Source organism: Thalassophryne amazonica, chromosome 11 (genome assembly GCF_902500255.1).
Source record: "Thalassophryne amazonica chromosome 11, fThaAma1.1, whole genome shotgun sequence".
In the NCBI taxonomy this organism is placed as follows: Eukaryota; Metazoa; Chordata; class Actinopteri; order Batrachoidiformes; family Batrachoididae; genus Thalassophryne; species Thalassophryne amazonica.
Genome location: NC_047113.1, coordinates 73,701,825 through 73,728,513, shown reverse-complemented (window position 1 = coordinate 73,728,513; position 26,689 = coordinate 73,701,825). Strand labels below are relative to the sequence as shown.

At 40.1% G+C, this 26,689-nt stretch overlaps 1 long non-coding RNA gene across 1 annotated transcript; it reads left to right on the top strand.

Moving 5' to 3' along the window:
• The first annotated feature begins 421 nt into the window (after positions 1–421).
• LOC117520655 lies at positions 422–23,068 on the top strand. The gene is made up of 3 exons (XR_004563719.1): positions 422–517; positions 11,676–11,683; positions 23,058–23,068. It is a non-coding gene; the product is annotated as an uncharacterized LOC117520655 (long non-coding RNA).
• The last annotated feature ends 3,621 nt before the right edge of the window (positions 23,069–26,689 follow it).

The window sequence follows — 26,689 nt, the reverse complement described above, 5'->3', positions numbered from 1 at the left end:
GTGTGGCACATTATGAAGCGGCACAATATTGTGGCACAATACGACAACGGAGACCCCAGACTGTTGAACAACTGAATTTGTACATCAAGCAAGAATGGGAAAGAATTCCACCTACAAAGCTTCAACAATTAGTGTCCTCAGTTCCCAAACGCTTATTGAGTGTTGTTGGAAAGGTGATGTAACACAGTGGTAAACATACCGCTGTCCCAGTTTTTGTGAAACATGCTGCAAACATCCATTTCAAAATGAGCAATATTTGCACAAAAAAAAAAAAAGTTTATCAGTTTGAACATTAAATATCTTGCCTTTGTGGTGTATTCAATTGAATGTTGAAGAGGATTTGCAAATCATTGTATTCTGTTTTTATTTACATTTTACACAACATCCCAACTTCATTGGAAATGGGGTTGTAAACTGAACATCCATAACCTCTGACTCCTCGGACAGCACTGCATCAACAACTGTCAATTCATTGATAGCTGATATAACCACATGGGCAAGGGATTATTTTGGGAAAGTACTACATTATGGAGTTACATTCACAAATTCCACTTAAAATGTTACTGTGCAAAAAAAGAAGCCTTATATTAGGCTTGTCCAGAAGCAGTGTCTACTTCTCTAGGCTCAGAGACATCTGGGTTGGACCATCACAAAGTGGAAACATGTCCTATGGTTAGATGAATCAGTTGTCCATATGTGTATCAATAGTTTTTTTTTTTAAAGAAACTGACATCATATGCCCCAAGCCAAAGACAAAAAAGACCATCCAGATTGTTATCAGCAACAAGTCTAAAAGCCAGGGTCTGTCATGGTACAGGGTTGTGACACTGGCTTTGACAATAATTTACATTGCTGTGATGGCAGCATTAATGCAAAAAAGTTCATTGAGATTTTAGAGCAAAATACACAGCCTTCGAGAAAATTTTTCCAGGAACATCCATGCTTTTTTCAACAAGACAATGCAAAACCACATTCTGCACACATTACAAAAGCATGGCTGCAGAAGGGTATGGATACTGTACTGGATTGCGTGGAATCCTGACCTGTCCCAAATAGAGAATGTGTAGGAAATTCTGAAACAAAAATATGTCTAAACAACACCTGAAATGTTTCATGGTTTGGTATCCTCGATGTCAAAACACCTTTTCACTGTTGTAAGAAGGAATGGCTTCATTAAAAAGTAGTAAACACTTTAGCGTCCCAACTTTTTTTGGGAATGTATTGCGACCCTTAAGCATGGTTTACACATAGACGGTTTTGTCGGCGGGTAGTATGTAGACCAAAGTTCGCGGTAGTTCCGGCTGTTTTCGTGGTGGAAAGGGGCGGAGCATTTCGCCGGCGTTTTGACCGACGTAATAGCCGCAAATACGCGGATAAAACGCCGCTAAATCCGTCAAATAAAGCGGTGTTTTGACGCCATAGCATCTGGCACACGTCAGGCAACGGGGGTTAATACCCAGTTCTATCCTTTACAATCGCAGGTTAAGACGCGCATGAGAACGGCAGTGTTCTGCTGCCGCCGATAATGCCCTGTGTACCACTGGATTTATCCAGGCAAATCCTGCATTACTCCAGGAACCTTTGCATATAGGCACCGCCCCCAGAGTATAATAGGCTGAAGCAGCAGGAATACATGCCTCTGTCACTGCAGGGGGAGGGAGATACTCAGCATTTCTTCTCTTTCCTTTTTCCCCTCCTCAACGTGTTGCTCCGTCTCCACCACAGGGCTACCCTCTGCTTCTGAACCAGACCTCTTGGTAAGTCCTTGCCGCTGCCAATTTTATTAGGAGGCATACTGGAGCTTCTCTGCAAAAATATCGGGAGCTGGCCACGAGTGAGAGGCCTGCATGCAGCGCGCTAGCGTTTTTATATTGACCGCCGCCTATCGGCCGTTGGGAACTCCGTTAACCGAGAGGTGGCGTTTAGAACGGCGTACTGTCCGCTAGCCCGCCGTTTTGTCTGCCTCTGTCGCCGGTTAAAACGCCCTTGAGGACGCCGATATGGGCTCTATCGCCGTTTTACACGCCGTTGATTAGGGATACAACGCCGGCTGCCAATTACGGCAGTGTAAACTGCGGCACTACAGGAAGGGGCAGGATGAAACGGTGATTAAAAAGTATCAAACGCCGTTGTTCGCGCTGTCTCCGTCGTCATGTGAATTCTCCGGGAGCGCTCCCGGAATTATTCGACATGTTGAATAATTTTTTCGACGATTCCCGGTAAAGCCGGAACTAAGCCACGCCCCCTGGTGCCGGCGTTAACAACGGCATGTGATCCTTAAGACGGCCAAAAACTCTTCCGGGACGCTTCCGGGAGCTCTTACCGTCTATGTGTAAACGGGGCTTTACATGCAGGAATGGATGTGTATTAAAATGAAAAAAGGCAAGCCACAAAAAACTATCTTGGGTTCATCCTGTCTGCAATGAAATAGAAGTCAAAGTAAATATAAAAATCACTGTTTATTTCTGTATTCCTAATTTACATTTTTCCACACTGTCCCAACATTTTCTGATGCCAGTCTCTATGTGGAAATACCTAATCTTAGCCTTGTGCAAACTGATCTTTCAGTGGTTTTAGTGAGTCATAGAAGATTGTCATTTTTAAGTTTGAGAACGGCTGGTTCAAGAACATTGCCTCCATGGCAGAGGTGAAAAGGAAACACTCTCTTAGCTGTTACAAAGGTTCAAATTTTTTTGTGGCATGTGCCAAGTGATCTGAACAATGTGAGAAGAGGCTAACCACATCATGACTTCAACTGCTGCATTAACGAGCAATTCTGATGCACAAACAACAAACCTGGTTATGAGACACAAAAAGAAAAAAAAAAACACAAACGTCAAAACGGACACTCAGTGCCCACCTTGTCATACGCTAATGTGGGATTTTACCTTTCAATCAATAAGGGACACGAACTGTGATTAAGTGGAAAAAAGAAGCAACAACCCACTCACTTTCCCCCTGATACTCACTATAAATTTGCAAGTAGGGCACTAGGAGGCCACACAAGCTACTGATCAACACAGCGGCTGTTCATCTTCAAAATCAGAGTGACTCTTTCTGACAACTTGACAATGAAGTGCTATTTCGCGATTGCCTGCTGGATCCTTTTTCTTTTGCATACCTTCAAGCAAAACCCATCCAGATGGCTGACCTGCGCATCACAATACTACGTGATCAAGTCTCATGCGTAAGTACTTCTTGACAAAGACAAGATTTTTAGTTATGGGGCACCTAAAGTTCAGAAAATAAGACAGTTTGCCCATCTGTGCGTGTGTGTATATATATATATATATATATATATATATATATATATATATATATATATATATATATATATAATGTACACATACAGTGTTCAGAATAATAGTAGTGCTATGTGACTAAAAAGATTAATCCAGGTTTTGAGTATATTTCTTATTGTTACATGGGAAACAAGGTACCAGTATATTCAGTAGATTCTCACAAATCCAACAAGACCAAGCATTCATGATATGCACACTCTTAAGGCTATGAAATTGGGCTATTAGTAAAAAAATAAAAATAAAATAACAGTAGCATCTGCTGTTGACGCTACAAGCTCTAAACTATTATGTTAAAACTGATTTTTTTAGCAATCCTGTGAATCACTAAACTAGTATTTAGTTGTATAACCACAGTTTTTCATGATTTCTTCACATCTGCGAGGCATTAATTTTGTTGGTTTGGAACCAAGATTTTGCCCATTTACTAGTGTGCTTGGGGTCAATGTCTTGTTGAAACACCCATTTCAAGGGCATGCCCTCTTCAGCACAAGGCAACATGACCTCTTCAAGTATTTTGACATATCCAAACTGATCCATGATACCTGGTATGTGATATATAGGCCCAACACCATAGTAGGAGAAACATGCCCATATCATGATGCTTGCACCACCATGCTTCACTGTCTTCACTGTGAACTGTGGCTTGAATTCAGAGTTTGGGGGTCGTCTCACAAACTGTCTGCAGCCCTTGGACCCAAAAAGAACAATTTTACTCTCATCAATCCACAAAATATTCCTCCATTTCTCTTTAGGCCAGTTGATGTGTTCTTTGGCAAATTGTAACCTCTTCTGCACGTCTTTTATTTAACAGAGGGACTTTGCGGGGGATTCTTGCAAATAAATTAGCTTTACACAGGCATCTTCTAACTGTCACAGCACTTACAGGTAACTCCACACTGTCTTTGATCATCCTGGAGCTGATCAATGGGTGAGCCTTTGCCATTCTGGTTATTCTTCTATCCATTTTGATGGTTGTTTTCTGTTTTCTTCCACACGTCTCTGGTTTTTTTGTCCATTTTAAAGCATTGGAGATCATTGTAGATGAACAGCCTATAATTTTTTGCACCTGCGTATAAGTTTTCCCTTCTCCAATCAACTTTTTAATCAAACTACGCTGTTCTTCTGAACAATGTCTTGAACGTCCCATTTTCCTCAGGCTTTCAAAGAGAACAGCATGTTCAACAGGTGCTGGCTTCATCCTTAAATAGGGGATACCTGATTCACACCTGTTTGTTCCACAAAATTGACGAACTCACTGACAGAATGCCACACTACTATTATTGTGAACACCCCCTTTTCTACTTTTTTTTTTTTTTTTTACTAATAGCCCAATTTCATAGCCTTAAGAGTGTGCATATCATGCTTGGTCTTGTTGGATTTGTGAGAATCTATTGGTACCTTGTTTCCCATGTAACAATAAGAAATATACTCAAAACCTGGATTAATCTTTTTAGTTACATAGCACTACTATTATTCTGAACACTACTGTGTGTGTGTATATATATATATATATATATATATATATATATATATATATATGCACATAATTGTGTTCTATATCAGTAACTGTATTACATATTAATAATTGCATTATGTACATGTTTACAAGTGCAGCGTCTCTGCTTGGGAACAATCACAAACAAATATATTTTTAAAGACAATACTGAAAATACAGATGTTAAAGTAGACACTAAATGCAACAAGGTTTGTATACCCATTAATTTAATATCTTTAAATCATTACTTTTACAGCCAGTTTAATATAGACAAGTCAGGTGATGAATAAAAGAACCAAGTTTTTTCATTCAATTCAATCAGTTTTACACAAACAGCAGGGTAGCATACGATCATATTTAAGAGCTACAAAAACAGAGTAATAGTACTCAAAGCAGGCTAGTGAGGGAAGCTTCCATGACACAGATGACATCTGTGGATGTGACTGGACAAACTGGGTAAATTTTTGCTTCTTCTTAACCAGTTCCAGCTCCAAGGTGGAGTAACAGAAGGACTTGGATTAAAAGATGGCATGAAATTAAAGATGCACCTCATTCAGAGATAGCACTGTGTTCTTGAACGCTTCCCTCACTCATCTGCTTTATTTACCATCGCTCAGTGTTGCAGTGTGTCTGCTTTCAATAACATTAACATATTAATTCCTTTTATTGCAGATTAAATTCAATGAACTACAAAGAGATATTTAGTTAGTTGGAAGTCTTCTAGTATGCATGATCACCTGATGCGTCAAAGTATAAAAGTGATTTCACATGTGTCATATTAAAGGGTATGTCAACAGCATGTCTGAATGCTCAACTTAAGACATAATGTCATTAATGACATGATATAACTTTGAATCATTTGACATTTTCTGCAATATTGCACAGTAGCGGTGGCACATCTGCTGCACACTGTAAATGTTCCACATATTTAACTTGACAAACAACAAAATCTTGGGCCACTTTAATGGATGGAAAGTCCCCAACTGTCAATAATAAAACTTTTCTTCCCTTGTCCTGCAGGGCAACATGACTTTCACCACGCCAACCAACGTGCAGGTGAGTGATCACATTCAAATGCTTCAATAGTAACACTCGTGATGATGTACTCAGATAGCTGTACTGTGGCTTCAGCTCTAAAAGTAACAACAAATCTGAAGGCCAGTACTTAAAAATCAGTCAACTCTGCCAAAAACTCCGCTCCTGTTGTAAGCCACAATTTTATGGCAAATCTGAAATCGATAATCTGTAATAAATACTACGTACTGACAACACGCACACTCCGAGTGCATACCTCTGCTACATATAGGTCCTTATGACAACAACATGAGATGAAAATAAAACATTTCGATGAAGATCTTAACAGTCACCAAAATACAATCAATTCGATCCACAAAACATCATCAAAATTCATCCACCACTGAGATCACGTTGGCCGACAGACAGCTTATGCAGTTGCATTCAGCTTTGTATTTCGTGATATGACGTTATCCAACAAGATTAACAAAAATGCACGTTAACGACAGCAGCTGTAAAAACTGGCTGAATTAACATGTAAGGAGGTGTGTTGTGCAAAACTGGTTGGCCTGAATCCTCAACTGAGTGAAGCTTGACTCAAAAGAATATGTTTTTGTCAGCCGCACTGCACAGGTGCAGCCCTGAAGTGTGTCATGGGAGGACTGGAAGTTGCCCTGAAGAACTGCACTGGTACGCTGGGTCAGATTGCTGCGACTCTGGAAATTTTGGAAAATTTGGATCTGGATACTGTAAGTATTCAAAAATGCATTACATTGCTGTCTGGCATAAGTGAAATGTTTTGTTTGTTAAAATATGTCAACCTTCTTCCTTTCAGGTGCCAACAACATCTCCAGAATGCAAGTGGGACAATAACGAACATGGTCGGCCATTTAAGGTGTTTGCTGAAAACATCAAACCACTGGCGCAATTTCACAACACCATCATTAACTTGCCTTAAAAAGAAGACCATTTGAATGTGACCTGAAGCACATATAGAGATTGTTTAGAGGTTGTCAGTACTACCCCGCAAGAGATCTGAAACCTCCTAGATGATGCTGCAAGAAAAATCTGAGGGTTTGGGGAAAAAAGAGAAAAAGCAAAGAAAAGCAGGCAGGAAAAAGCACTAAGAAATGTATTTATTCTCTCTGAATGTATTTTCCTTGTAAAACAATGAATACGACAGCAGTGATGATGATAGAGGCTTTAAGGTGAGAAACACAACTCTAAGAAACAAAGCATAACTATTGGAAATGGTTCTCAATTTATTTATGTATTTATTTATTTATTAAGCAAATGCTGGACCACCTCTACATGAACCCATATTGTGTGAAGTTTTCTTAATAAATTTGTCATTACTATGTATTTATTTATTAAGAAAATGCTGGAACACCTTTACATGAACCCATATTGTGTGAAGTTTTCTTAATAAATTTGTCATTACTATGTATTTATTTATTAAGCAAATGCTGGAACATCTCTACATGAAACCATATCTTGTGACATTTTATTAATAAATTCTTAATTACAACTTTCATTACTGGCTTGTTGGTTCAAAAGTTATTTGACACTGCAGTGGTGCTTCATTGTGTTTTCTAATGTGATATGTTAAACATTATCGATAAAAGAGTGCCATGCCAGTAGTTTTCTCCTGTAGGCATTTCTCAGGGTTTGCATTCATAAAGCATGGCACAACTGGTTTAAAAAAAAAAAAAAAAAAAAAGGGCACTGAAGAGTGAGCCATGCAATACTGGGAATGAAGGCTAGAACTGTAACAATTATTTATTACTGATTAATCTAATTTATTTTCTTTATAAACTGATTAGATGCTTGGTCCATAAAATGTCACAAAACAGTGAAAAATAATTGTTTTACAAAGCCCAACATGATGTCATCAAATGTCTTCTTTTGTCCACAATTCAAAGATACAGTTTACTATCAGAGAGGAGGAAAGAAGAGCTGCTTAATCTGCTGCCACCGCTGTTTTTATTTGTTTGTTTTTGGGCGAAGGCTATCATAAAAACAAAATCTCATACCGGCCCATATCAAAGTAAAACTCATCCATAACGTGTACAGGAGACATGGGCAGTGAAGGGAGTGCCAAGATGGATGTGAGACATTACGAAACTGGACAAAATGAGACAAATCAACAAAAGTGCAAGAAATAAGTAAGAAAGTAGGATGATGAAAATGAGGTCCGTCAAATGGGAGCAGCAGAGGAGTGAGTGAGCAGCACAACAAACAGTCTGCGTTTATACCGTTTGTTACAGCCCGCGGCTGCATCCGGAGTCCGCTGGCAGGGCCAGCAACCATGTCAGAGTCCCCATCGAGGGCCATCAGAGGCGTCCAGCCGTGTCCGAGGCTCGTCGCAGCCCATCTGAGTGGCCCAGCTAAGCCTGCAGCTCGTCGTGGCCTGTTGGAGGTGCCCAGCCAGGCACGAGGCTCATCGCGGCCCGTCGGAGGTGTCCAGACAAGTCCGAAACTTGTCGAGGCCAGTCGGAGGCTAAGCTAAGCTAGCTTAGCCTTGGTAAGCTATGACGCAATCGACAGGCGTGAAAAATTCACGCATGCGCATGAAGGTTCAAGGTTGGCTCATGCAAGCATATGTGATTCAAATCCATCAGGTTTTTGCAAAAAAATAAAAAGGTCGGATACTTTTCTAACAGACCTTGTAGATTTCACAATATTGAAAATAATATTGATCCGGACTGTTTTTTTTTTCATGAAAATGTTATTCATCATTATAAATACTTTACTGAAGAACAATTGAAGGATTACTCCTTGACAAATGGGATTTGGAAAAAAAAAATGGGGCGGTCGCGTGGAATTTTACGTATGTTCAAATTATCTAAATGAAATTATACAAAACATATTTTCCTTGGAAAATATTAAGGAATGTGTCACAGTGGAAATTAAATGTGAAAAAAAAAAAAAAAAAAAAACATTTATAAGCTGTGTTTATAGAACTCCGGGATCAAATATTGATATTTTCGTGGATAAATTGACTGAAATGTACATATAACAGAATTCATAAACTCTGTGTTTTGTATGGGATTGGATCCAGTCAGCACACATCCAACTATGATAACTACGAATACATGGACACTTATCGACAATATATTAACAACTGCTACCGTAGGGAACATAACAGGCGGACTACTCAGTGACGTCAGTGATCATTTGCCGGTTTTCGTAGCTTTGAAATCATCAGTTGATAAAAATCATCAAAAGGAAAAAGCAAATCTCAAAATGAAAATAACTGATGTTGCTACTAAGAACTTCAGAAGGGACTTATTGCATCAAGACTGGTGTGATATTTATAGTGAGGATAGACAAATCATATGAATTATTTATTTCCATTATTTCCAACTTTTATGACAAACATTGCCAGTATGTGCCAAGAACTGGAAATATGCAAAAAAACTGATAAACCTTGGGTTACAAAGGGACTCCAGAATGCATGTAAAAAGAATTTTTTTTTTGTACAAGCAGTTTATAAAATCTGAACAAAAGAAGCTGAAAGAAAATATAAGACATACAAAAACAAATTATCAAACACTATGCAATCGTTTAAGCAGTATTACTGCGATTTATTGGAAAAAAAAATAAAACCAACATTAAAGGTACTTGGAAGCTTTTAAATGAAATCATTAAAAGAAAAAAAGTTTATAGTGCCTAAGACAAGCATGGGAAGGAGACCTTGGCATAAATATTTCAGAACAACAATGGCAGCAAGCTCTTACCAATATGCATTCTGCCTCAATTTGTGCTAGGCATGGTTTAATACCGTTTAAGATAGTACACAGGCTTCACTGGTGAAAGCTTAAAGTAAGCAAGATATTTCCTGATGTAGATCCTCTGTGTACTCAGTGCAAACAAACATCAGCTTCACTGTTTCACATGTTTTGGTATTGCTTTGAACTGTCAACATTTTGGTCAAAATTTTTTTTGACATTGCCAAAGGCTTTGCACTACTCCATCGATCTAAATCCTCTTACAGCATTTCTTGGAATAATAGATCAAAAGATAGTAAAAAAGTAATCAGAGCACAAGGTCATACTATTTACATGTTTGCTTGCACAACATTTAATTTTACTGAACTGGAAGGGAACAGAGCCCCCCACCCATGTGAACTGGTTTAGAGATGTAATGATGCACTTGGAGCTACAAAAAAATAGATATTCTTTACAAGGGTGTGATGAAAAATTTAGGAGGGTATGGGGTTCTTTTTATAATCTGAAGGAAGGAATGGGATAGAATTAATTTATGGCATTAAGTTGATAGAAAATTCCAACTATTATTTTTTTGTTGGTTTGACTATTTGAAACAAGAAGTTGTCAACTTTTTCTTATTTATGTATTTGCCCACCAGCATAATTCATATATGTATATTTGTAGTTGTTAGATTTTTAGTTTTTTGTTTATTGTATATGTGTAATATATGTGTTAATATTTTGAGTTTAAGGGCCAACGTATAGATGTGTGGTAAAGTTTTACCTATTCAAATATGTATTGTTACATTTTCGCTGGACTGTATAAAGAAAAATGTTAATAGAGAGATTGTTTAAAAAAAAAAAAGATTATCCATCTTATTTTCATACAGATTCTGACAAAATTGCAAAAGAAAATAAAGTTACTGCTGAACCTTTCAACGATTATTTTGGTAATGCGGGTAAAAACTTGTGAAATTCAAATGCATCTCAAAAACGTACCAATTAATACAACTCTGAATTCAATGTACATTAAAGAAACAGATGAAAATAAAATTATTAACATAGTTCACAAGCTAAAAGGGGGGGGGGGGATCAACTGACAGTGACAACTTTGATATGTTTTTGCTAAAAAAATATTATTGATTGTCAGTATTGCATTCACTCTATCGTACTGTTGTGACGAAAAAGGAGCTCAGCCAAAAGGCAAAGCTCTCGATCTACTGGTAAATCTTCGTTCCGACTCATACCTATGGTCATGAGGGCTGGATCATGCCCGAAAGAACGAGATGTCGGGTTGGGAGATCGGAGTAGATTCACTGCTCCTTCCCTTTGAAAGGAGCCAGCTGAGGTGGTTCGGGCATCTGGTAAGGATGCCCCCTGGAGGCGTTCCAGGCATGCCCAACTGGGAGGAGACACTGGGGAAGACCCAGGACTAGGTGGAGAGATTATATCTCCACACTGGCCTGGGAACGCCTCAGGATCCCTCAGTCAGAGGAGGTCAATGTGGCATGGGAAAGGGAAGTCTGGGGTCCCCTGCTGGAGCTGTTGCCCCTGTGACCCGAATCATAGTACCTTACACTAAAGTGGGAAAAGATAAGAGAAGGATGAGATTTTCAAAGACTTGAGCAACACTAAAAATAAAAACATATGCTGGAACATCCAGAATTTTTGATTACTCTGAGCATCTGCAGAAACATCTTCAGTGTGAATACATTTCTGTAATTTTTAAGTGCTTTTAATAATGTCCAAGGAGATAAGCCATCATTTAATTCACTACCACAATAAATCTTTCTGCAGATGATGCAGTGGTGTACTAGCTACACTCTTAAGTTGCCACAAGGCTGCGTTCTTTCACAGTACAAGAAGTTGACAACACTTGTGCACAAGTTCTAAAATGACAGATGCCGCAGCTGTGACAAGCTTGGAACTTAGTGGTTACACACACTCACAGCCGGTTCTTCCCCACCTCTTGAAACTAACCATCTATCTGCCACATCCAGGAAAACATGGGGAATCCCTTGGCCTTTTCCAGCCTCTGGAGTCCTCAACACTGAGGCAGATGTTCGAATATCTTTAAATGGGGTATTCCTTGTGAGTACAGCTTGAAACTTGTTTGATCATGCCCCATCGGGGTAAAAATTTTAAGCCGAAGCAGCGTTTGTTGTGGTTCTGGATGAGGGCACAGCTCCTTACTTTAGTTTTCAGGTGGGTTGCCGGGTCTGCACCTCATAAGCCAGCCTGTTATGAGGCAAGCCGGAGCAAGCAGTTTCACCCCGTTTTTGCACTTTTTTTGGATAGTGGGCGAATGTAATAGAATAGAGGAATAGAGGTAGATATTAACATTTTTACATATGCATATTCACACTGCCTTGATAAGGTTCATACTGGACCACGGTATTATCAAAGTACCAGTATAAGTTGTTTGGTACGCATACCGGTAATCTCATCCCCATATTTTCAGTTGCGTCGTCTTGCTGTGTCTCACAGCATGGTGAGTGAACCAGAGCAGCACGTCACAGGGAGTTTTACAAACATATTTACACTTTGTTTTTTTCAGAGTCTGTGCACATCCCCTTGCTTTGTTAGCGTAACTAAAGCCCAAGCTAAAATTACAGAACAGCATCTAAAAACACAAGAGCCACACCCCTCGCGGAGAGAAAAAAAAAGAAAAAAAAAAGACTTTTTTCCTCTTGCAAACGTGTCTCTTTTTGAGAATGGCACAACAAAAAAAAACCAAGGATAAATCTTCTTACTTGCCAAAAATGTCACGCTTTCCACATAAATACACAAGTTCTCCATTCTTCCCGCTCAGAGAGGTGTGCTGGCCAGGGCCTCATCTAGGTGGAAAGAGGATGCAACGGCCCTCCACAACACACACACACACACACACACACCTTCAACCGCTTAGTCCAATCAAGGGTCGCGAGGGGCTGGCGCCTACCCCAGCAGTCAGAGCACGAGGCGGAGTACACCCAGGACAGGACGCCAGTCTGTCACAGGGCCACAAACAGACAAACAAACACATTCACACCTACTCGCACACCTATGGACAATTTAAGAGATTCCAGTCCACCTAACCCGCGTTTCTTTGGATGTGGGAGGAAACCGGAGTACCCGGAGGAAACCCACGCAAACACTGGGAGAACAAGCAAACTCCACACAGAAAGGCCACAGGCGGGAATTGAACCCATGACCTTCTCACTATGAGGCAACAGTGCTAACCACTAATGCACCGTGCTGCCCCCTCCACAACACCCTCAGAGTAAATGTCTTCTTTTGAAGACCCCCCCACCCCATCTACCACAATTAACATTTTTAACAACTAAAATCTTGAATCAGTTTTACTCTATCTAGGTTTTACTCAAGTTCCTTACTAAGTGGAACTGATGATCCATATTAAACAAGGTTACTTAATGCAACTTTTCTGTATAACTAAAGCAGGATGTGAAGCAATACCCTTTTTAAACACTGCCTAAGCTCGGGCCTGACTGCATCTGTTTGGGGTTCTAGCTTTAAAATCAGGTCAGTTAGGGTGAGGCAAGCCATGAATATGAAAATGATTAGGCTCTTGCAGTTAGTAATCTTATCAAACAAATATGTAGGTAAAGGTGAAAATGTGCAAAAGAAAATATTAATACAACACACATTAAGCAGTACCATAATTTCTAGACTACAGAGTGCAACAGAATATAAGATGCACCTACCAATTTTAAAAAGAAATTGTACATAAATAGGCCGCACCTGTCTATAAGCTATGGGTCTCCACGTTGTAACATGAGATATTTACACAGAAAGATGTTGGATAGAAAGATTTTTTTAACTTTTAATTAAATAAGTACCGTAAATGCTTTTTTTTCTGATGAGCACTTGCACGCACAGTGTTTCGCGGTGTCTTGGCTCCACACGGAGAACTAAGTACCGGTAATTTTAACTTTTTTTTTTCTTTGTGGATCATGAGATGTCATCGTGCAGCCAGGATCACCTGGTGTCTGTGGTAAATGAGAAGTTAAAGCACTGTCACTTTTTCAAGTTATAGCGCAAAGACAGACACGGGGGAGGCTCCGCTGACTGATCTGACGGAGGCACAACTGTAGCGCAAAGTGCAAGAGGAGTTTTCTTCAGCCATGACAAGGATTTAAATGTTTTCAGACATTGTTTCCTTCAGGAAATGTTGATGAATCCACTAAAATGAACAGGTAAGACTTTATATTTATTGTGTGTGTGAATTTACACCGCATGAGGACTGCAACTTTCAGCTAATTAATGGACAGCATCAACTGATGTATTTTGACTTATGGGAAAGCATGTAAAAATCCATAAATTAGCTGCTTCATTGTTTAAGCTGCAGTGTTCAAAGTGTGTGAAAAAAGTAGTGGCTAATAGTCCGTAAATTACAGTATAACCAAAGTATTAAAAAGATGGGTTACACACAAACACCATACACCATCATTTTTGAATGTGTTTAAGTAAAATTAAAATATAAGCAGTATTCAGCACGTAAATGTATCAATATTTTAGCAGCATTTTAAGGGTATGAAGGAATGGAGCGCATGCTCCTTGACAGCACACGGCCAGGCGTGCCACAATAAGCAAAAGTCCAATTGTGGAAATCCGTGACAAGCTAATGCGTCCTAATCCTGGCTGAAGACAGACGCGGGCTGTGTGTGTAAGAAATATCTCTTTGCTTTTTCTGCCTCATCCACCGGCGCGGCTCCACCTGAAGCCCGAGGCGTCAGCGCAGTTCCACCGGCGCGGCTTTACCGAGGCCAGAGGCGTCAGCGCACATCCACCGGCGCGGCTCCACCTGAAGCCCGAGGCGTCAGCGCAGTTCCACCGGCGCGGCTCCACCTGAAGCCCGAGGCGTCAGCGCACATCCACCGGCGCGGCTCCACCTGAAGCCCGAGGCGCCAGCGCACATCCACCGGCGCGGCTCCACCTGAAGCCCGAGGCGCCAGCGCACATCCACCGGCGCGGCTCCACCTGAAGCCCGAGGCGTCAGCGCAGTTCCACCGGCGCGGCTTTACCGAGGCCCGAGGCGTCAGCGCACATCCACCGGCGCGGCTCCACCTGAAGCCCGAGGCGTCAGCGCAGTTCCACCGGCGCGGCTCCACCTGAAGCCCGAGGCGTCAGCGCACATCCACCGGCGCGGCTCCACCTGAAGCCCGAGGCGCCAGCGCACATCCACCGGCGCGGCTCCACCTGAAGCCCGAGGCGCCAGCGCACATCCACCGGCGCGGCTCCACCTGAAGCCCGAGGCGTCAGCGCAGTTCCACCGGCGCGGCTTTACCGAGGCCCGAGGCGTCAGCGCACATCCACCGGCGCGGCTCCACCTGAAGCCCGAGGCGTCAGCGCAGTTCCACCGGCGCGGCTCCACCTGAAGCCCGAGGCGTCAGAGCAGTTCCACCGGCGCGGCTATACCGAGGCCCGAGGCGCCAGCGCGGAGTTATCTGACCATGGGTCCGAAGAAGGCACTGACGGCGGAGGAGGGAGACAATATCAAGAAGTCCCTGGACTTTTTGTCTGAGGAAATTTCTGTGGTTAAAATGCAGCAGAAATCCATTATGGAGCTGGTGGAAGAAGTGAAGGCTCTCCGGATCCAGAATGCCGAGAAAGACCGGCGTCTGGTGTACCTGGAGAACCGTGTTGCGGAGTTGGAACAGTACACAAGGATGAACGACGTTATTATTACAGGAATTCATATTAAACCTCGATCCTACGCACGGGCGGTGTCAGAAGACAACGGAGGGGAGGCCAGTGAGCAGGAGGCCAGCTCAGTGGAACAACAGGTGGCTGACTTCCTGCAATCTAAAGGTATTCAAATGGACTGTAATAACATTGAAGCGTGCCACCCCCTGCCCAGGAGAGAGGATGGAGACAAGCGAGCAGTTATAATGAGGTTTGTCAACAGAAAACATAAAATGGCATTGTTAAAACAGGGACGGAAACTCAAAGGAACAAACGTATTCATCAATGAACATCTGACCAAAAGAAACGCAGACATCGCCAGGAAAGCTCGTTTCTTAAAAAATCAGGGAAAAATTCAACAGACATGGACATCCAACTGCAAAACATTTATCAAATTGAATGGAACACCAGAACAAGCAAAGGTTATGGTAATCAGGAACATCGAGGATCTGGACAAATATGACCAATAAGGTATGAGGACACAAACACATCACAACACCATGACAGAGACCAGAGGAACCTATTCATCTACTACATCATCTACATCTGGAGACAAGAAGGATATAACTCAAAGGATTGCTGATCATGGAAAAGTAGAACTGAGAACATTTAAATACACAGACCACAATGTACTGGACTTGGAGCACGATATAGACCCGGACAATAATTTCTTCTCAAATATCAATGACAGTTGTTGCTATTATACAGATGAACAGTTTAATCGGATCATTAGAACGGATAACAAATTATCAATAATCCATTTCAACAGTAGAAGTCTATATGCAAACTTTAACAACATTAAAGAATATTTAAGTCAGTTTAAAAAAATATTTAACATAATTGCTATATCAGAAACATGGATCAATGAAGATAAAGGAATGGATTTTGAACTGGATGGATATGAATTTAATTGTGTAAACAGAAAAAATAAGAGTGGAGGAGGAGTGGCTGTGTATGTGGATAAGAACATGGATTATAAAATAGTAGACAATATGACAACTGTGATTGATAACTTATTAGAATGTATAACTATTGAAATATGTGAAGAAAAAAGCAAAAATGTATTAGTCAGCTGTATATGTAGAGCACCAGGATCTAGTATTGAAACATTCACTGACTGTATGGGAAAAATGTTCTCAAAAACTAATAAAAAAACTGTGTTCATTTGTGGTGACTTAAATATTGATCTGCTCAATCCAAATAAGCATAAAATAACAGATGAATTTATCAGTATAATGTACAGTATGAGTTTATATCCAAAAATCACCAGGCCAAGCAGAATTACATCCCATAGTGCCACCTTAATTGATAATATATTCAGCAATGATATTGAGAATAACACTGTGAGTGGATTATTAATCAATGACATTAGTGATCATCTACCAGTTTTCATCGTTTATAATAGAAACCATCGGCGGAATCAGCCAGAGGAGAAAATAAAATACAGGCGAGTGCGGACAGAGGAAAACATGAACACACTAAAGAAGGATTTACAGGAGCAAAACTGGGAAAAGGTATACAGTGAAAGTGATGTTGATAGTGCATATGAAACTTTTTTACAAATATTTACATCATTATATGATAAAAATTGTCCAATTAAACAAGACTACAGAAAACAAAAAATCCAAGCTCGACCATGGATGACGAAAGGGTTACGAAATGCATGTAATAAGAAAAATACACTGCATAGAGAATTCATAAAACTAAAGACTAAAGAGGCAGCAAATAGATATAAGAAATACAAAAATAGATTAACTAATATTATACGGGTATGTAGGAAGGAATATTATAGTAACATATTATATAATAACAAAAACAATATTAAAGGAATATGGGATATATTAAATAGCATTATCAAAAATGGTAATAAAAAACAGAGTTACCCTCAGTATTTCATTGATAATAATGTCAAGAAGGAAAATAAGGATGAGGTAGTCAACGGTTTTAATAATTTTTTTGTAAATATTGGACCAAGCTTGGCAGAAAAAATTCCCGATTCCCAACCTGAGGACTGGGATAATAATCTCATAGAAAGAAATCCCTGTTCAATGTTTCTCACAGCAGTGGATGGAAATGAAATTATAGACATTGTGAATAATTCTAAATATAAAACATCTACCGATTTAAATGAAATTGATATGGTGGTGGTAAAACAGGTCATTGAATGGATTGTAGAACCATTAACATACATCTGTAACTTATCATTTCAAACCGGTAAATTTCCCAATCAAATGAAAATAGCTAAGGTTGTGCCGCTGTATAAGACTGGGGATAGACACCACTTCACAAATTATAGACCTGTTTCTTTGCTTCCACAATTTTCCAAATTATTAGAAAAGTTATTCAATAATAGATTAGACAAATTCATAAATAAACATAAATTACTTACTGATAGTCAATATGGATTCAGAGCACATAGTTCAACATCACTTGCATTAATAGAATCAGTTGAGGAGATTACAAACGCCATAGACCACAAATTACATTCAGTTGGAATATTTATAGACCTTAAAAAGGCTTTTGATAAAATCAATCATGACATATTAATCAATAAACTTGAACAGTATGGGATTAGGGGGTTGGTGTTGCACTGGGTGAGAAGCTACCTAAGTAACAGAAAACAGTTTGTGAAGTTGGGGGAATATACATCATCATGCTTGGACAATGCTTGTGGCGTCCCACAGGGGTCAGTATTGGGTCCAAAACTGTTTCTAATTTATATAAATGATATTGTCAATGTTTCCAAAATATTAAAATTAGTATTATTTGCAGATGACACAAGCATTTTTTGTTCAGGGGGGGATTTGCAGGAGTTACTGAGGAGGATCAGTATAGAAATGGGAAAATTGAAAATATGGTTTGACAGAAACAAATTATCATTAAACTTAAGTAAAACAAAATACATGTTATTTGGCTATTGTAATACAGACATACAGGTTCAGTTACAAGTCCAGGGGGTAGATATTGAAAGGGTACATGAAAATAAGTTTCTGGGGGTGATAATAGATGATAAGATAAACTGGAAGACTCATATAAAACATATACAAAGTAAACTGTCAAGAAGCATTTCAGTTCTAAACAAAGCAAAACATATTCTGGACCACAACTCACTCCGCATTCTTTACTGCTCACTGGTTTTTACCATATTTACAGTACTGTGCAGAGGTATGGGGTAATACTTATAAAGGTACAACACAATCACTATCAGTAATGCAGAAAAGAGCTATAAGAATTATTCATAATACTAGCTATAGAGATCATATAAATCCACTATTTTTACAATCCAAATTCTTAAAATTCACAGACTTGGTTCATTTTCAAACAGTACAAATTGTGTATAAAGCAATAAACAATTTACTTCCAGCAAATATTAAAAATATGTTTTTTAACAGATCAGGGGATTACAGTCTGAGGGGGAAATTTAATTTAAAGCATCAGTGGGCACGAACAACATTAAAAGGTTTCTGTATTTCTGTCTGTGGGGTGAGGATGTGGAACAGATTGGGAGTGGGGCTCAAGCAATGTCCAAGCATGAACCAGTTCAAACAGCGGTACAAAAATATGTTTTTTTCTAGGTATAGGGAGGAGGAAGGGTAATGAGGGTTAGGGTGTTTTTGTTTTTTGCTTCGGCTTGTAAATATATAGTATTTTGTATGTAAGTAGGTATGTGTAGGTGTATATTTATGTTTGTGTATATATATGTGTATATATGTGTATATATGTATATGTGTATATATGTGTATGTATGTTGATGTGTGTATGTATATGTATATGTGTATGTATGTTGATGTGTGTATGTATATATATATGTGTATGTGTATATATATATATATATATTGATATCGGTTTAGGTGTGTCGGAATCTATGTGTATATGTGGCAAAGGGTATTACTGGTTGTGGGGAAGAAGGGGTAGGGATAAATAAGCTGATGCTTCACCCTACCCCTTTTCGGACATGTTGGGTACACAGTAGGAACTTTTTTGTTGTTGTCTTTACTGATCTATCTTGTAATTGTTGTTGTATCAAATGTTCGAAATAAATAGTTTTCATTCATTCATTCATTCATTCATTCATTCAATATCATTATATGTATTGCGTATTGGTCATCCAGTGCATCAAATCAAATCTTGAGAAACAATACAGAGCCATATGTCTTGATAGGAGTTTTCATGATAAATCATAAACATAGGTCTTTTCGTGATTCTCTGTTTATATATTTCATCTCTTGTGTTGTCGTAACACTTTAAAAATGACCACAGTAGTAACATATCTTATAAATTAGAGCCAATCAACAACTTCAAACATTTTTATTCCCAGTGGTCCAAATTCATAAAGTTTGACAAGATATATATATACGAGGTCTATTAGAAAAGTATCCGACCTTATTATTTTTTTCAAAAACCATATGGATTTGAATCACGTGTGATTACATCAGACATGCTTGAACCCTCGTGGGCATGCGAGAGTTTTTTCACGCCTGTCGGTTACGTCATTCGCCTGTGGGCAGTCTTTGAGTGAGGAGTCGTCCACCCGCTCGTCGATTTTTTTCATTGTTTAGGAATGGCTCAGAGACTGTTGCTTTGTTTGATAAAAAATTTTTCAAAACTGTAAGGCACAACTGAGTGGACACCATTCAATAAATTCAGCTGGTTTTCGGTAAAAATTTTAACGGCTGATGAGAGATTTTGGTCTGGTAGTGTCGCTTTAAGGACGGTCCACGGCGCCTGACGGCGATCTGCGCTTCGAGGCGGCAGCGTCTCGCCGTTTCAAGTTGAAAACTTCCACATTTCAGGCTCTGTTGACGCAGTAAGTCGTCAGAGAACAGAGAACTTTCAGAAGAAGTCGGCATGAGGAGTTTATTCGGACATTCCATTGTTAACGGTCATTTTGTAATGAAAGAATGTGCGGGCAGAGTCGCATGTCGGGCTGGACCCGACCGCGGGGGGTCGCGGCAGGAAAAACACCTCCGTTGGAAATATTAAGGGGCAAGTTGGAACATGCCCAAGCTGTTAAACAATTTCTCAGTTACTCACTTGTTGAAAGCCATTAAAAGCCGCCTGAATTCTACAAATGGTTTTCAACACGGAGGTGTTTTTCCTGTCGCGGCGCACATAGATTTGCCGAGTCGTCACGGAAACGACTCGGCGAATTTGCGCGTACGTCTTTCATTCAAAAAATGTCCTTAAACAGTGGAATGTCCGCATAAATTCCTCATGCCGGCCTCTTCTGAATCTTCTCTGTTCTCTCACGATGTCCTGGGTGAATTAAGCCTTAAATTAGGATGTTTTCAGCTCGAAACAGGCCGACGACAGCGCCTGGAAGCGCTGCAGGACGTCCCGCTCCGTGGGAAGTCCTTACACCGACAGAAACACCCCATAATCTCTCATCAGCCGTTAAACTTTTCACAGAAAACCAGCTTAATTTCTCGAATAGTGTCCACTCGGATATTCCTCACAGGTCCAGAAAAAATTTTGATAAAGCAACGCGCGCCGTCTCGAGCAGCGTGTGAAACAAAGGAATTCAGCCGAGAGGGCGGGACCACATCTCACTCAAGGCCTGCCCACAGGGAAATGACGTCACCGACACGCGTAAAAAAACTCACGCATGCGCACGAGGGTTCAAGCATGATTGGTGTAATCGCATGTCATTCAAATCCATATAGTTAAAAAAAAAAATAAAAGGGTCGGTTTATTATCTAAGAGACCTCGTATATATAAAATCACAATCTTAAAACAGAACAACAAAAAAACAAATCAAATCAATTTTATTTATATAGCGCCAAATCACAACAAACAGTTGCCCCAAGGCACTTTATATTGTAAGGCAAGGCCATACAATAATTACGGAGAAACCCCAACGGTCAAAACGACCCCCTGTGAGCAAGCACTTGGCGACAGTGGGAAGGAAAAACTCCCTTTTAACAGGAAGAAACCTCCAGCAGAACCAGGCTTAGGGAGGGGCAGTCTTCTGCTGGGACTGGTTGGGGCTGAGAGAGAGAACCAGGAAAAAGACATGCTGTGGAGGGGAGATCAATCACTAATGATTAAATGCAGAGTGGTGCATACAGAGCAAAAAGAGAAAGAAACACTCAGTGCATCATGGGAACCCCCCAGCAGTCTAAATCTATAGCAGCATAACTAAGGGATGGTTCAGGGTCACCTGATCCAGCCCTAACTATAAGCTTTAGCAAAAAGGAAAGTTTTAAGCCTAATCTTAAAAGTAGAGAGGGTGTCTGTCTCCCTGATCTGAATTGGGAGCTGGTTCCACAGGAGAGGAGCCTGAAAGCTGAAGGCTCTGCCTCTCATTCTACTCTTACAAACCCTAGGAACTACAAGTAAGCCTGCAGTCTGAGAGCGAAGCGCTCTATTGGGGTGATATGGTACTATGAGGTCCCTAAGATAAGATGGGACCTGATTATTCAAAACCTTATAAGTAAGAAGAAGAATTTTAAATTCTATTCTAGAATTAACAGGAAGCCAATGAAGAGAGGCCAATATGGGTGAGATATGCTCTCTCCTTCCAGTCCCTGTCAGTACTCTAGCTGCAGCATTTTGAATTAACTGAAGGCTTTTCAGGGAACTTTTAGGACAACCTGATAGTAATGAATTACAATAGTCCAGCCTAGAGGAAATAAATGCATGAATTAGTTTTTCAGCATCACTCTGAGACAAGACCTTTCTAATTTTAGAGATATTGTGCAAATGCAAAAAAGCAGTCCTACATATTTGTTTAATATGCGCATTGAATGACATATCCTGATCAAAAATGACTCCAAGATTTCTCATAGTATTACTAGAGGTCAGGGTAATGCCATCCAGAGTAAGGATCTGGTTAGACACCATGTTTCTAAGATTTGTGGGGCCAAGTACAATAACTTCAGTTTTATCTGAGTTTAAAAGCAGGAAATTAGAGGTCATCCATGTCTTTATGTCTGTAAGACAATCCTGCAGTTTAGCTAATTGGTGTGTGTCTTCTTGTCAGGGTGGGCAGGAGCCCGTCACCAGGGACAGCTGGACCCTCAATGCAAACCCCCAGACAAGGCTTTGGTGTGGGAGAACTCATGGTCTTTATTCCAGGCTTGGTTTCGGTACACAGGTTATCAGTCAGCGTGGCAGAGGTACAAACAGGATTAGGCTGAGACGTAGTCACAAACAAGCAGGGATCAGAGGCACAAGCAAACTCAGACATCCGGGGGGAAGCAAAAGGCGTGGTCGAGGTACAGAGCAATGGTCAGAACAAGGTAAGACAAAAACAAGACTGTGAAGGGCGCTGGAAAGAGTACAGAGACTACAATCTGGCGAAGAAGTGAAGGACTGTGGAGTTTAAATACTTGTGGACTAATTAGGGAGAAGTGAGGGACAGATGGTGTAAACGAGGTGCACGTGAGGAACAATCTAGAAGGGGTGTGGCTTCTGGCTAAAGAGTAAGACAGGGCATAAGTGTGAGGAAGGGAGTGAGCAAAGTGGCGTGATGTAATAGACAAAGACACGGGAGCAGGTGCAAGAGTGTGAGTGAACAGAAACAAAACAGACTGCATCAAAGTGAGGGAAAAAACATAATGTCAGGTGCAGGGCGTGGAGTGAACAGAAGTAACTGGGCGTGAGACTAGGAATGAAGACATGATGGGAGGTGCAGAGTGGAAACAAACAGCAAAAGCAGAACAGAAATCAAACAGAGGACAAGAACAGAGCATGAACATGAGAACAAAACCAGACATAAAAGCATAACTGAAATCACAAATGAGAGCAGCCAATATAAACTACTGTAAAACAGAGAATAATGCAAATAATAAACAAGATAACAGATAAACAGAAAATGCAATAACTAACGAATGGAACATAATCAAGTAAGCAGCACTGCAGGTAAATAACAAAAAACCCTGTGACTAAAGTATAATAAAGTAACACAAAATAAATGGCAAACAGAGTGCAACAAATAACTAAAGAAAAATAACCAGACAAGAAACAAGACCAGCAGAAGCATGACTATGATACATGGAATGAAGGAGAACACAAACGTGGAAAAAAGGCTTCAAAATAATAATAGCCAGGCCCAACCCGGCTGAATCATGACACTTCTGGCTTCATGGATAGATAATGCTGGGTATCATCTGCGTAACAATGAAAATTTAAGCAGTGCTGTCTAATAATACTGCCTAAGGGAAACATGTATAAAGTGAATAAAACTGGTCCTAGCACAGAACCTTGTGGAACTCCATAATTAACCTTAGTCTGTGAAGAAGATTCCCCATTTACATGAACAAATTGTAATCTATTAGATAAATATGATTCAAACCACCACAGCGCAGTGCCTTTAATACCTATGGCATGCTCTAATCTCTGTAATAAAATTTTATGGTCAACAGTATCAAAAGCAGCACTGAGGTCTAACAGAACAAGCACAGAGATGAGTCCACTGTCTGAGGCCATAAGAAGATCATTTGTAACCTTCACTAATGCTGTTTCTGTACTATGATGAATTCTAAAACCTGACTGAAACTCTTTAAATAGACCATTCCTCTGCAGATGATCAGTTAGCTGTTTTACAACTACCCTTTCAGGAATTTTTGAGAGAAAAGGAAGGCTGGAGATTGGCCTATAATTAGCTAAGATAGCTGGGTCAAGTGATGGCTTTTTAAGTAATGGTTTAATTACTGCCATCTTAAAAGCCTGTGGTACGTAGCCAACTAATAAAGATAGATTGATCATATTTAAGATCGAAGCATTAATTAATGGTAGGGCTTCCTTGAGCAGCCTGGTAGGAATGGGGTCTAATAGACATGTTGATGGTTTGGAGGAAGTAACTAATGAAAATAACTCAGACAGAACAATGTGAGAGAAAGAGTCTAACCAAATACCGGCATCACTGAAAGCAGCCAAAGATAACGATATGTCTTTGGGATGGTTATGAGTAACTTTTTCTCTAATAGTTAAAATTTTATTAGCAAAGAAAGTCATGAAGTCATTACTAGTTAAAGTTAAAGGAATACTCGGCTCAACAGAGCTCTGACTCTTTGTCAGCCTGGCTACAGTGCTGAAAAGAAACCTGGGGTTGTTCTTATTTTCTTCAATTAGTGATGAGTAGTAAGATGTCCTAGCTTTACGGAGGGCTTTTTTTTATAGAGCAACAGACTCTTTTTCCAGACTAAGTGAAGATCTTCTATATTAGTGAGACGCCATTTCCTCTCCAACTTACGGGTTATCTGCTTTAAGCTGCGAGTTTGTGAGTTATACCACGGAGTCAGGCACTTCTGATTTAAGGCTCTCTTTTTCAGAGGAGCTACAGCATCCAAAGTTGTCTTCAATGAGGATGTAAAACTATTGACGAGATACTCTATCTCACTCACAGAGTTTAGGTAGCTACTCTGCACTGTGTTGGTATATGGCATTAGAGAACATAAAGAAGGAATCATATCCTTAAACCTAGTTACAGCGCTTTCTGAAAGACTTCTAGTGTAATGAAACTTATTCCCCACTGCTGGGTAGTCCATCAGAGTAAATGTTATTAAGAAATGATCAGACAGAAGGGAGTTTTCAGGAAATACTGTTAAGTCTTCAATTTCCATACCATAAGTCAGAACAAGATCTAAGATATGATTAAAGTGGTGGGTGGACTCATTTACATTTTGAGCAAAGCCAATTGAGTCTAATAATAGATTAAATGCAGTGTTGAGGCTGTCATTCTCAGCATCTGTGTGGATGTTAAAATCGCCCACTATAATTATCTTATCTGAGCTAAGCACTAAGTCAGACAAAAGGTCTGAAAATTCACAGAGAAACTCACAGTAACGACCAGGTGGACCATAGATAATAACAAATAAAACTAAATAAACAAATACAAATAAAACACTGCTAACAAGTGAATTTCACAGGGGATGGAGTGCTTTAAATGATGGTTTTCCCACACAGGTGGCAATGGAGAAAATTCATCTTCAAGAGCATGCTCAGATGAAGAAAAAAAAAAATCCTGACTTTATGAATAATTTGTTGGTTGCAAAGAGCAGACAGATCTTTGCTTATCTCCAGCAATCTTTCAACAGATCTACAGTATGACTGGACAATTTCAACACACACCATGACTGACTCTCTTAACATCTCTCCCTTTTGCCTTAAATCATTAACCATTTAATTTTAGAAACCTTTCAGTTTAAGAACCTACCGCACTGCCTAATTTTGCCAGATCTCAGCCACATGGGGTGTGGCTGAGATCTGAGTGGTGATCCCAAGCCGGGATAAATCAGTTAGGGTTGTGTCAGGAAGGGCATCCAGCACTTAAACACACACACACACACACACACACACACACACACACACACACACACACACACACACACACACACAAAATGCAGGTGAGAAATTCCATACCAGATTATTCAAGGACCAAGTTAACAATGACCACCACTGGTGCCGATGGAAATTGAGCTACTGCTGGTGAAGAAGAAAAAGAGGAGGAGAACATGTCCACAAACAGCAGGACAGGAGGAAAACTAGAAGGATGGAAGTGAGAGCCGTAAGTTTGAATGTTGGCAGTATGACTGGTAAAGGGAGAGAGTTGGCTGATATGATGAAGAGAAGAAAGGAAGACATATTGTGAGTACAAAAAACACAAGTGTAAGGGAAGTAAGGCCAGGAACATCGGAGGTGGTTACCAGTTGTATCATGGTGTGTGGATGGAAGGAGAAATGATGTTGGCATCATTTTAAAGGACAGGTATGTTAAGAGTGTGTTGGAAGCATAGGTAGGTTGTGAGATGAAAGAGAAAGATTTGTGGAGTGAATTAGATGAGGTGGTGGAGACTGGACCCAAGTATGAAAAACTGGTGATAGGAGTGGACATCAATGGACATGTTGGTGAAGGGAACAGAAGTGATAAGGAAGTAATGGGTAGATATGGACGGGAATGTGAAAAGGCAGGTGATAATAAATTTTGCAAAAGGGATGGAAATGACTGTGGTGAATACTTACTTTCAGAAAAAGGGGGAGCACAGGGTGACAGAGTGAATAAAGGTACACACAAGTGGACTACATTCTTTGTAGGAGACACAGCCTAAAAGAAAAGGGAGACTGTAAGGTGGTGGCAGGGGAAAGTATAGCAAGACAGCATAGGATGGTGGTTTGTAGGATGACTTTAAAGGTGAAGAAGAGGAAGAGACTGAGCTCAGCAAAGGATCTGATGTTAGAATCTGACGTGAAATTCAGCGAGCAGGTGGGACAGGCACGTGGGGGAGGACAGAGGTGTATAACACCAGCTTCAGAAAGTAAAAATCCTCCCATGTGTTGCTTCTACCTGTGCACCTAAAACAGGTGATCTCAGTAATGAGCTCATCCACCTGCCCGAAGAGCTGAACTGATTACAATCAGCTGGTTTATTAGCACGATGGAACAAATATGTGGCTGGACTTTTACTTTCTGAAGCCAGAGTTTTACACCTCTGGTGGAGGGTTAGTGATTTTGGCCAATTGGAAAAGGACTGCAGATGTGGTGA